Source organism: Elephas maximus, chromosome 3 (genome assembly GCF_024166365.1).
Source record: "Elephas maximus indicus isolate mEleMax1 chromosome 3, mEleMax1 primary haplotype, whole genome shotgun sequence".
NCBI classification, from domain to species: Eukaryota; Metazoa; Chordata; class Mammalia; order Proboscidea; family Elephantidae; genus Elephas; species Elephas maximus.
In genome coordinates, this window is record NC_064821.1 from 155996775 (window position 1) to 156007228 (window position 10454).

A 10454-nucleotide genomic window follows, 5' to 3' on the forward strand; every position below is an offset into this window, starting at 1 on the left:
TGTGATTGTAATTTTATGTTGAGTGGATTAGTGTGGGATTGTAACACCACCCTTACTCAGGTCACCTCCCTGACCAAAGGTAAAGGGAGTTTCCCTGGGGTGTGGTCTCCACCACCTTTTATCTTTCAAGAGATAAAAGGAAAGGGAAGCAAGCAAAGAGTTGGGGACCTCATACCACCAACAAAGCAGCATTAGGTATAGAACGTGTGCTATGGACACAGGGTCACTTTGCCCGAGAAGCTCCTCGACCAGGGGAAGGTTGAGGACAAGGAATCTTCCTCCAGAGCCCACAGAGAGTGAAAGCCACCTCCTGGAGCTGATACCCTGAATTGGGACTTGTAACCTGCTAGACTGTGAGAGAATGTACTTCTCTTTGTTAAAGCCATTCACTTGTGGTATTTCTGTTATGGCAGCACTAGATAACTAAGACAGAATTTTGTACTGAGAGAGTGGGATGCTGCTCTTTCAGATACCAAAAATGTGGAAGCGGTTTTGAAACTGTGATTAGATTGAGTTGTGAAAGCAGCAGAGGACCAGGACAGCAGAGAACCTGCAGCAGCAGGAAGGGGCAACAGCAGAGAACCAACAGCAGCAGAACCTGGAGACCAGCACGAGAGGGTGCTGGAGCAGACCCACGGAGTCAGAGAGCTGAGCGCCTCGGATCAGGAGGCTTCCTGGTGGAGTGGGGTGCCTCCAGGCACTTATAGGTGGAGCTACAGAGCTTTGGAACACTTGCCCCAGCAGGGCAGATGTGAATGTGAGGCCCAGGAGCCAAGAGGCCAAGAAACCAAGAAGCAGAAGCTGAAGAGACAACACAAGAATTTGAGCTGCCTCGGTCAGTCTCAAAAGGTATGGCCATGACCTCAGAGGTTTCAAAGGGTGGACCCATGGCCTCTGGTGTTTTTTAAGGGTAGAGTTGCCACTCAGATGGTTGAGGAAAAGGGTGCGCCTACAGCCGAGGGAGCAGAGTGGCTGTCCCAGTGAGCCTGGAAGGCAGAGTTGAAGCCCAGGGTCGAGGGGTCTCCATTCAGAATCCGGAGAGTGTGGCCAATACCTAGAGGCAGGAGGGCAGGGTTATTGTGGAAATTGTCTTGGAGAACAGAGGATCATTTTCAAAGCTTTGACGGCTAATATAGTGTTTCTGCGACTTACTTGGTGCCTGTTATCCCTTCTTTCCTCCAGTTTCCTCCATTCGTAATGGCAATGTCTAGCTTGTGCCTGTTCTGCCCTTGTACCTTTAGAAGCAGATAATTAGTATTCTAGATTTCACAGTTGAAAAGGAATGTTTGGATTTTAGACTTGGAGTTAAGATTTTGCTATGATATGTTGGAATAGATACGACTTGTTTGCTGCAAGGATGTGATTTTTGGGGGCTCAAAGGGTGGAATGTCATGGATTGAATTGTGTCCCCCCAAAAAGTATTTATGTCAACTTGGTTAGGTCATGATTCCCAGTATTGTGTGGTTGTCCTTCATTTTGTGATTGTAATTTTATGTTGAGAGGATTGGGGTGGGATTTTAACACCACCCTTACTCAGGTCACCTCTCTGATCCAAGGTAAAGGGACTTTCCCTGGGGTGAGGCCTACACCATCTTTTATCTCTCAAAAGATCAAGGGAAAGGGAAGCAAGCAGACAGCTGGGGACTTCATACCACCAGGAAAGTAGCACCGGGAGCAGAGCGCATCCTTTGGTCAGGGAGTCCCTTCACCTGAGAAGCTCTTCGATGACGGGAAGATTGAGGACATGGACCTTCCTCCAGAGCTGAGAGAGAAAGAGAAAGCCTTCCCCTGGAGCCGATGCCCTGAACTTGGACTTATAATCTACTAGACTGTGACAAATAAATTTCTGTTTGTGAAAGCCATCCACTTGTAGTATTTCTTTTATGGCAGCACTAGATGACTAAGACACATGGTGACCTAAATTTTTGTTTCCCTTATGAGTGATGATGTTGGAGATTTTTTCTTATGCCTTTTGGGTATTAAAAAATCCTCTTTTGGGAAGAAGGCCACATGAAGATGCATCCACAAGCCAAGGAACGTCAATGAATGCTTGGGGATACCCGAAAGTAAAAGAGAGACAAGGATGATTTTTTACTAGAGCCTTCAGAGAGCTTGGCTCTGCTGACACTCTGAATTTGGGCTCTTAGCCTCCAGAACTGTGAAAGAATAAATTTCTCATCTTATACAAAAAAAAAAAAAGTCCTCTTTTGTCAAGAGAGCCTCTTCAATTTTAATTGACTTAACTTTTATTTTTTTAACTTTTTAAATAAACATTTTATCTTAGGATACATTTATACGTAAAGTTTAGATGATACCACTGAAATTTCACTTAAATTTCACAACCAGTTTCCCCTGTTATTAATATCTTAGATGGTACATTTGACGCAATGAATGAGCTAATGTGGATACTTTATTAATTAACTCAAGTACATGTTTTATTCAGGTATCCTTAGCTTTTGCTTGATATCGTTTTCCTCTTCCAGGATACATCATCATATTTAGTTGTCATGTCTCCTTAAGCGCCTCTTAACTGTGACAATTCCTCTAACTTCCCTTGTGTGTGATGGCTTGGCAATTCTGAGGAGTATTGGTCAGGTATTTTGAAGAATGTCCCTCCAATGGGAATTGTCTGATGTTTTTCTCATGATTAGACTGGGGTATGGGTTTGGGGAGGTAAAATGCTATTCCATCACATGATATCAACATGACTTAGCACTGTTGATGTTAATCTTGGTCACCTGGTTGAGGTAGTGTTCCTCAGGTCTTTGTTGTAAAGGTGCTCTTCCCCCACCCTCCCCTTCCAGGCTGTTTCTTTGGAAGGAAGTCAGTATGAGTAGCCACATTCAAGTAGTGGGTTTTTTACCACACCTCTTTGAGCCCAGAGTACCAAAAGTATTTGGGATTCTTCTGCAAGGGACGTTAATCTATTCTTATGACAACGGGGGGCATTTATATTCATTTATTCAATCATTTGTTTATATTAATATGAACTTGGGAATGTGTATTTTGTACTTTGGGTTAATCTAATATTACTGTGTTTATATTGTTGCTAAAATTATGTTAGTTTGGACATTAGGAGCTCTTTCAATCGACTCCTTTGTCTCTTTGATCTACCCCCATCATTTTGTTCTTTTTTAAAGGAGTCCCTGGTTGGAGCAAAGAGCTGAGTGTTCAACTAGGCAGTTTGAACCCAGCCAGAGGCACCTCAGAACACAGCTGATCTGCTTCCCAAAGGTCACAGCATTGAAAACCCTATGGAGCTGTTCTGCTCTGCATACATGGGGTCGCCACGAGTCATAATCAACTCCACAGCAACTAATAAACACCGTACTTAAAGCCAATACTTACATTTACTCCCGTTAAAAGCTTAATTTAGATTTCTACCAACAAACATGAACTGACAATTAAATAATTGCATTTATGGTATGTGGTGTACAGATCAAGGCAGATTCTCACTGCTTCTGCCTACCCTTCTCTCCCGCTTTTTCTCTGCACATTCTTATTTCTGTCTAGATCCCAGCCACTGCAGCTGCCATTGCTTTGCTCAGCTTCACACCTACTTGGATGTCCCACTCCTCTCTGGCATCAAATGACACTGCTGAGGGCAGCTGAGCACAGGAAGCTGGTGTAGTTGAAGATCACAGGATCTTGATTCATCCAGGCTCTGGCCTAAGGGTCCTACTGACTGCTTCCTGCCAACTCTATTCGGATTATTACCCACAATCCTCACCCTTCCCGGAACCCTAAGCCCATGGTCACTAACATCTTTACCACCACTGGGTATCTGTACCACCTCACAGCTACTCTTTTTCCTGCAGGTTCAGTTCCTTGATTCCCCACTGTGTGGTGAGCACAGTGCCCAGTCCAAGGCCCAGCATGCATATCACAGATCAACAGTGATGTTATGATTCTTTGCCTGGGCTCCTCACATATGCCAGAAAAATAGGGAAGTGTGACAAGAATATTATTTCTAAATGTTTCATACCACTGTAACACAGCAGAACTTCTTTTCCAGCTTGTAAGACCTGCTGCAGGGTTGGTTATTGCACTTATCGCTTTAGTGATACGTTCAACATGGAACGGAACTACGTAAATAGTTTAGCCCTTTCAGTGGCTCTAAGGAAAACTATTTGTAAGTAAGTAATTGTGGTTTTTTCTACCACCCCCCCATCTAGTTTTCTAGTTCTGGGCCAGATTCTGGTCTGAGGGTACAAAGATGACACTACAATCTGTACCTTCAAAAAGGTCACACTCTAGTGATTGATGTATAAGTTGAAGAATGTGGTCTTTGCTCCCCAAACCGTTTATTATACAAAACTCTACACGATTCTTTAATTCACATGTGCTCTGCAATTACCAGAGTGTTTTGGGGAGAAATTCCTGGGCTCCACTTCCAGTGATTTCATAGCCCGTGAGGCCATAGAATCTGCATTTTCTTTTTAATTTAATTTCTTGTTGGTGTTGAGAATATGTACAGCAAAACATATACCAATTCCACAGTTTCTGCATGTACAATTTAGTGAAACGGGTTACATTCTTTCAGGTGTGCAACCCTCCTTTCTGAGTTGTTCCTTCCTCATTAACGTTAACTCACTGCCTACCAAGTTTCCTATCTAATCTTTTAAGTTGCTGTTGTCAATTTGTTTCCGTAGAAATGGATCCTAAGAGAGCATAATGCTCAAGGCAGACATTCTTTACTGGTTAAGCTAAACTATTTTTTGGTTTTAAGAAGTCTTCAGGGGATATTTTTATCGAAGTATTAAAGATGATCTGAGGGCAATAGTTTCAGGGGTTTATCTAGTCTCCATGGTTCCAGAAAATCTGAACCATGAGAATCTGAAATTCTGTTCCTCGTTCTCTCAGTCATCTAGTGCTACCATAACAGAAATATCACAAGTGGATGGCTTTAACAAAAAGAAATTAATTTTCTCACAGTCTAGTAGGTTCCAAGTTCAAATTCAAGGCCTCGGCTCCAGGGGGAGGCTTTCTCTCATTGTTGGTTCTGGAGGAAGGTCCTTGTCCTCAATCTTCCCCTGGTCAAGGAGCTTCTCAGACACAGGGACCCCGTGCCCAAAGGACGTGCTCTTCTCTCGGTGCTGCTTTCTTGGTGGTATGAGGTCCCCAACTCTCTGCTTGCTTCCCTTTCCTTTGCTCTCTTGAGAGATAAAAGGTGGTGTGGGCCACACCCCAGGGAAACTCCCTTTGCACTGGATCAGGGGTGAGTCCTGGGTAAGGGGAGTGTTATAATCCCATCCTATTCCTCTCAACATAAAAGTACAATCACAAAATGGAGGACAACCACAGAACACTGGGAATCATGGCCCATCCAAATTGATACACACATTTTTGTGGGGACATAACTCAATACATAACATGCATTTTTCCCCTTTGATCAGAATCCTTTTATACAATCTTTGATCAAAATGTACAGTATAGTTAGGCACAATAGTTTTCTTCTGGTCTCAATGCGAAGGAGGCAGTATGTTCACGGAGGCAATTAGCCACACATTCTATTTTGTCCTCTTATTCCTAACTCTCCTTTTTCCTTTGTTGCTGCAGGCAAATAAAGACCAATCCTTGTGTCTGGAATCTTTACTTTTTACCAAGCTATCTGGTGATTGTAATGCATGTAGACAGCAGAAGAGTTTGAAAAAACAGTGCTTTAGGCAATTGATTCATGCGTGACTAAATATAATAATTATTTTTTAAATTAAATTGAGAAGCTTTTATTGAAAATTGCATAATAAAAAAACACTCAATACTATTGTTTGAGGAAAATTAACCATGTTTTTGTATTCTGGAAATAAATCTAAAATCAAAAAACCAAACATGTTTCTGTCGAGTCAATTCCGACTCATAACTACCCTGTAGGACAGAGTAGAACTTTCTGGAGGGGTTTCCAAGGAGCAGCAGGTGGACTTGAAGTGCCAACCTCTGTTTAGCAGCCGAGCTCTTAACCTCTGTGCCACCAGGGCTCCAAAATAAAGCTACTACTCCCTAAGTCTTTCCTAGATACAGTCATAGAAAAACGAAAAAATTGAAAGAATAAAAAGAAAACCCATCAAATACATAGAAATAAGTCTATCAGCAAACTAAAACCTTAGTTATAGATGGACTCCCCTTTAACACTATACCTTCAGCTATTCAAACACTGACTTGAATGAGACTTCAGTTATCATATGTAAATGAAACGATAGGCATACACTGGTAAGTGAGTGGGTCCAGCTGCCTCTCTTCCCACTACATCGTTCTTAAACTTTTCCTGGTTTCTCTCTTTCTTTTCTTCTTTCCTCCCTGCTGCTCCTCCTACTTTTTTCTCTGGCTCTTCTCTGCACACTAGTGCAAGCCACCGGAATATCTGAATACACTGCCACGATCTGAGAGGATGAGGAACTAGTTTTCACCAGTGGAAGTGCATTTTTCTCTAGGCAGGGCTTTTTATTTAGAGCTTCCCTCTGCATTCTTATTTTATTATAGCACTTCCCTCCCCAATCTTAGATTCTATGAACTCGTGACTTCTTTTTTTTACTTCAATGTGTTGTTATGCATTACCGTTATTGTTTTTGATGCTCAAATTGTCTCAATTTGGACCAGTCTGGATCTGTTCAAGTTGGTTCCTGTGATCTTTTGACTGGCTTCCAAGAATCAAGGAGCACATTCTTCCTTTCTGGTATGAGAAATTCCAAGCTCAGCTTGTGCTTTCCTTTTCCAAAATCAGTCATTTCTCCTAGGAATATGGTTCTTTTGGTGGAGAATGGCATTCGCAGCAAAGGTGTAGCCACTAGGTAGCATTGCTTCTAGGCTCTGTAAATGGACATAGTGAGCAAATATTCGTTTTTAATTCATGAGCTTATACTGACACTTTCAATCCCAATCCAACACCAAGAGGTTCTTCCTCCACTTCCCCTAGTCCATATTTTTATCTCCTCTCTCATGTTGATAACCCTGGTTCCAAACAATTTTTAATACATTTACTCATGTGCTCCCTTCTAAAATACACAGAGAATTGTTTCCAAATTATTCCATCAATATGACTACCAACAACAAATCTACAAAGTTAAGTTCAAAATTTCTTTGCAGATGCTTCTGACATAAGAACATACCCCTCTATGGATCACAGTCAGAGAACTGTGTTTAAAATTGACATGAATATTTTCTGTGTGATTGTATTATCATTTTGACATATGGTTCAATTTAAAATTTTCTACTTCTTTTCATCAATTGTAGTGTTTTCTTTTTCGGAAAATGCAGTACATCACATTGTTTAAAATCAAAACTACATAAAAAAGATAATACTTAGCAAAGTCTCACCATCATTTCTATCGCTTAAACCACATTCCCTAGATGAAAACATTTTTATTACCTTCTGGCTTATCCTTCCTGAAAAATCAGCAAGTATTAATAATGAGTACAAACATGTCTATCCTCTCCTTTCTTCGAGAAAAGGTAGAATACTGTATACATTTTTTCACTTCTTGCTTTCCTTTTTTTCACATAATCTATCCTAGCAATAACTCAGCAGCAGTCCATAGAGACCCTCACATTTTGGCCACGTAGAACTCCATTATGTGTATGCATGACCAGGTCGTTCTTTAATGTCTTATATGCAGTCTAACCATTTTGAAATCATTAGCCCAAGAGATTCAACTCACAAACTAGCCTTGGGAAGAAGAGGTAATTTTGAGTGCCAAAGGAATGTATGATAATAATCTCTTCGTAAGGTATGAAACTATGTGTATAATTTAAAGACAAAGTTTACATCTATTATGCACATATTTAGTGTTATGGTATTTTGTGCACATAAATGAAATAATGAGACAATACTGTAAGGCAACTTGGATACACCTACCCTGTGACACAAATGGGTGTCCCTGGATATCTTGATATATTTACATGATGGAAAAGCCCAAATCAATTCCAACTTCTCTAACACCAAATATTTGTTGATCAACCCAAATCTACCTACATCAATCCAATTCTCTTCCACTCTTGTTCTGACATCAGGTGCACATGCAGCATCTTCCACTGACCCTAAACTTCTGGAGCTAGAGCAGACCTCACAAGTAAAGCGCACAGACACCAGCTGTAACCTTGGGAGTTGTCGTGACCCACTCACATCTGACCCGCTGGCTACATACTCAGAAGTTCTCTCTACCCCTCAGGATACCAGCCATAAGCTCAGAGATGCTCATTCCCCTCACTTCTGACCTGCTGGTTCTCACTAGTCCCTTGGGTTTCATAATTGACTGGAATGACTCACAGAAAGTCCTATACTTACAATTACAGTTTTAAAGCATAAAGAATACAAATGAAGAGACACATAGGGCAAGGACTGGGAAGATTCTAAACATGGCGAGTCCCTGTCTCAAAAAGGGCTGAATTACCCTTCCATGTGCATAGTTGTCTCCATCAACAAGGAAGCCTGCAGAGCTTTTCTGTTCAGAGCCTTTTTCTGAACCTCATTTCTTAGGCATGACTGAATGAAGTTTTCCCCAACCTCTGTACCCCTCGCCCTAGGTTGGCCTACATCAGAAGGTCCTCTTTCTAGCCTTGCCAGCCCCAACTTGAGTCATCTTATTAGCATAAACCCTCAAGTGTGGTCTGGAGGCCTATAGGAAACAAAGGCACCTCTATTACTCAGCAAGTTCCAAGCATTTAGATTTATCTCAAGGAGGACTGGAGACACGGTTTTTAAGTGCTGGGCTTCGAAGCAAAAGCTCCATGGTTTGACCCACCAGCCACTCCGAGGGAGAAAGATATAGGAAAGGGTGTCTGTAAAGATTTCCATCCTTGGAAGCCCTACTGGGCTGTTCTACCCTGTCCTACAGTTACTAGGAGTCAGAATCAACCTGAGAGCGAAGGGGCTTAGTGTTTTGTTTTTTTTGTTGTTGTTGTTTTTTTCCGAGTTATCTCTGAGAAACAAAGGACAAAGATGAATTTCTTTGGATGGAGTTAAATCTTTACTGCACTTCAAAAAACAAATAAAAAACTGTGAAGTTTCTAGGTCATGATATATATAGAAATTGGAATGTAATGGACATGGCCAAGCTCTCAGAAAACAGCCTGGGGCTGAATAAGTGTCAGAGCCCTGTGTTGTAGACTCAACAGCACGTGGTCGATTTTGAGTCACAGCAGATGAGGTTAGTCTGGTTTGTCAGAGTGTATAAATGTTAGACAAGGTTAATTGTTTTTTGTTGTGTATCTAACAAATACATGATTTTTGTAAGAAAAACTTACCAAAAAAAGAAATCTATAAAGAAGAAAATGAGAGTTCTCCTGTCTGCAGAACTCACTCCCCAGATAAAACACTGCTGAGACACCTTTCTACATTACACATGGGAAGCCGTGGTGGCTTTGGAGTGTAATAGATGCTATTTGGACAAGGCACCCCGGAAGTCCCAAGTCGTGCCCTGACAATTATCTGCTCTCCTTGGGCAGTGAGTAATGGGTGAAGGCAATGAAAAGGAAAATAACACTGTTGTTTGCAGAAATTTCACCTTGGGGCAGGGAATGCTGGTAAATGAGGCCACTGTGTGATTTATGACACAGACTTAAAGAGCTGTGCTATAGCTCTAAACCAAAAGTGGATTTTACCTCAATTTCCTAAGATACGAATGAAATGATAGAAGTCAATAAAAAGAGAGGTGCAGAGAGAAAGCAAGATGGATGAGTCCACTCACACAGGTCAATGGTCATCAAGTCCCGTCTGATAGAGGACTGCCTTGAGATTAGTCGTCGAAACAATGGATGCTAAATGAGATTCACACACCTCTATTGAGATGCTCATACGGGGTTCCTAGAAGTCAGAATCCATTGGACAGCAAGAGGTTTTTTCTTCTTTTTAACAGAAATGATCATAGATATGAGTCAGAATCTACTGCCCCGGGGCAGTGGATTTGGGGATTCCTACCGCCATACCGTTGCAAAGGCTTGTGGTTCCATGGTGTAATGGTGAGCACTCTGGACTCTGAATCCAGCGATCCGAGTTCAAGTCTCCGTGGAATCTTAGTGTTTCCTTTAAGTGAAGGATTGGAAAAACACCTTAAATTGTGAATGAAACTTGTTACTCCCCTTTAGGCGTCCCGCCTCTGATCCTCATATAGGAGCTAGAAAGGTTTCAGGCCCCCAAGGAGGAATCCTGAGCTGCTGAAGATCCCTGCTCTTCTCCTGCTCCCTGTGACCTTGGCCCGGCACCCTTTTCCTCACGTCTCCTCCTCAGGAACTGAGGTCCCAGAAACCCTCAGAAAATACCTGAGGAAGGAGGAGAGACTGGAAAGAACAGAGAAGAGAACTGGAAAGAAAAAGGGGGGAAGTAGGGAATGGTAGCCAGAGGAACTGGGCATTCACAGCAGCGGTTTCTTCAGTTGCTGGGTGTGGACCACCGCTGCTCCTCACTCAAGAGCGCTCCCATCGCTTCCTGTCCCACCCGAGAAGCCGGTTCCACCGATAAACCT

General features: G+C 42.1%; 1 non-coding gene across 1 annotated transcript; it reads left to right on the forward strand.

The window, feature by feature from the left end:
• The first annotated feature begins 9934 nt into the window (after window positions 1–9934).
• On the forward strand, window positions 9935–10006 carry TRNAQ-CUG (transfer RNA glutamine (anticodon CUG)). Its single transcript has one exon. It is a non-coding gene; the product is annotated as a tRNA-Gln (tRNA).
• The last annotated feature ends 448 nt before the right edge of the window (window positions 10007–10454 follow it).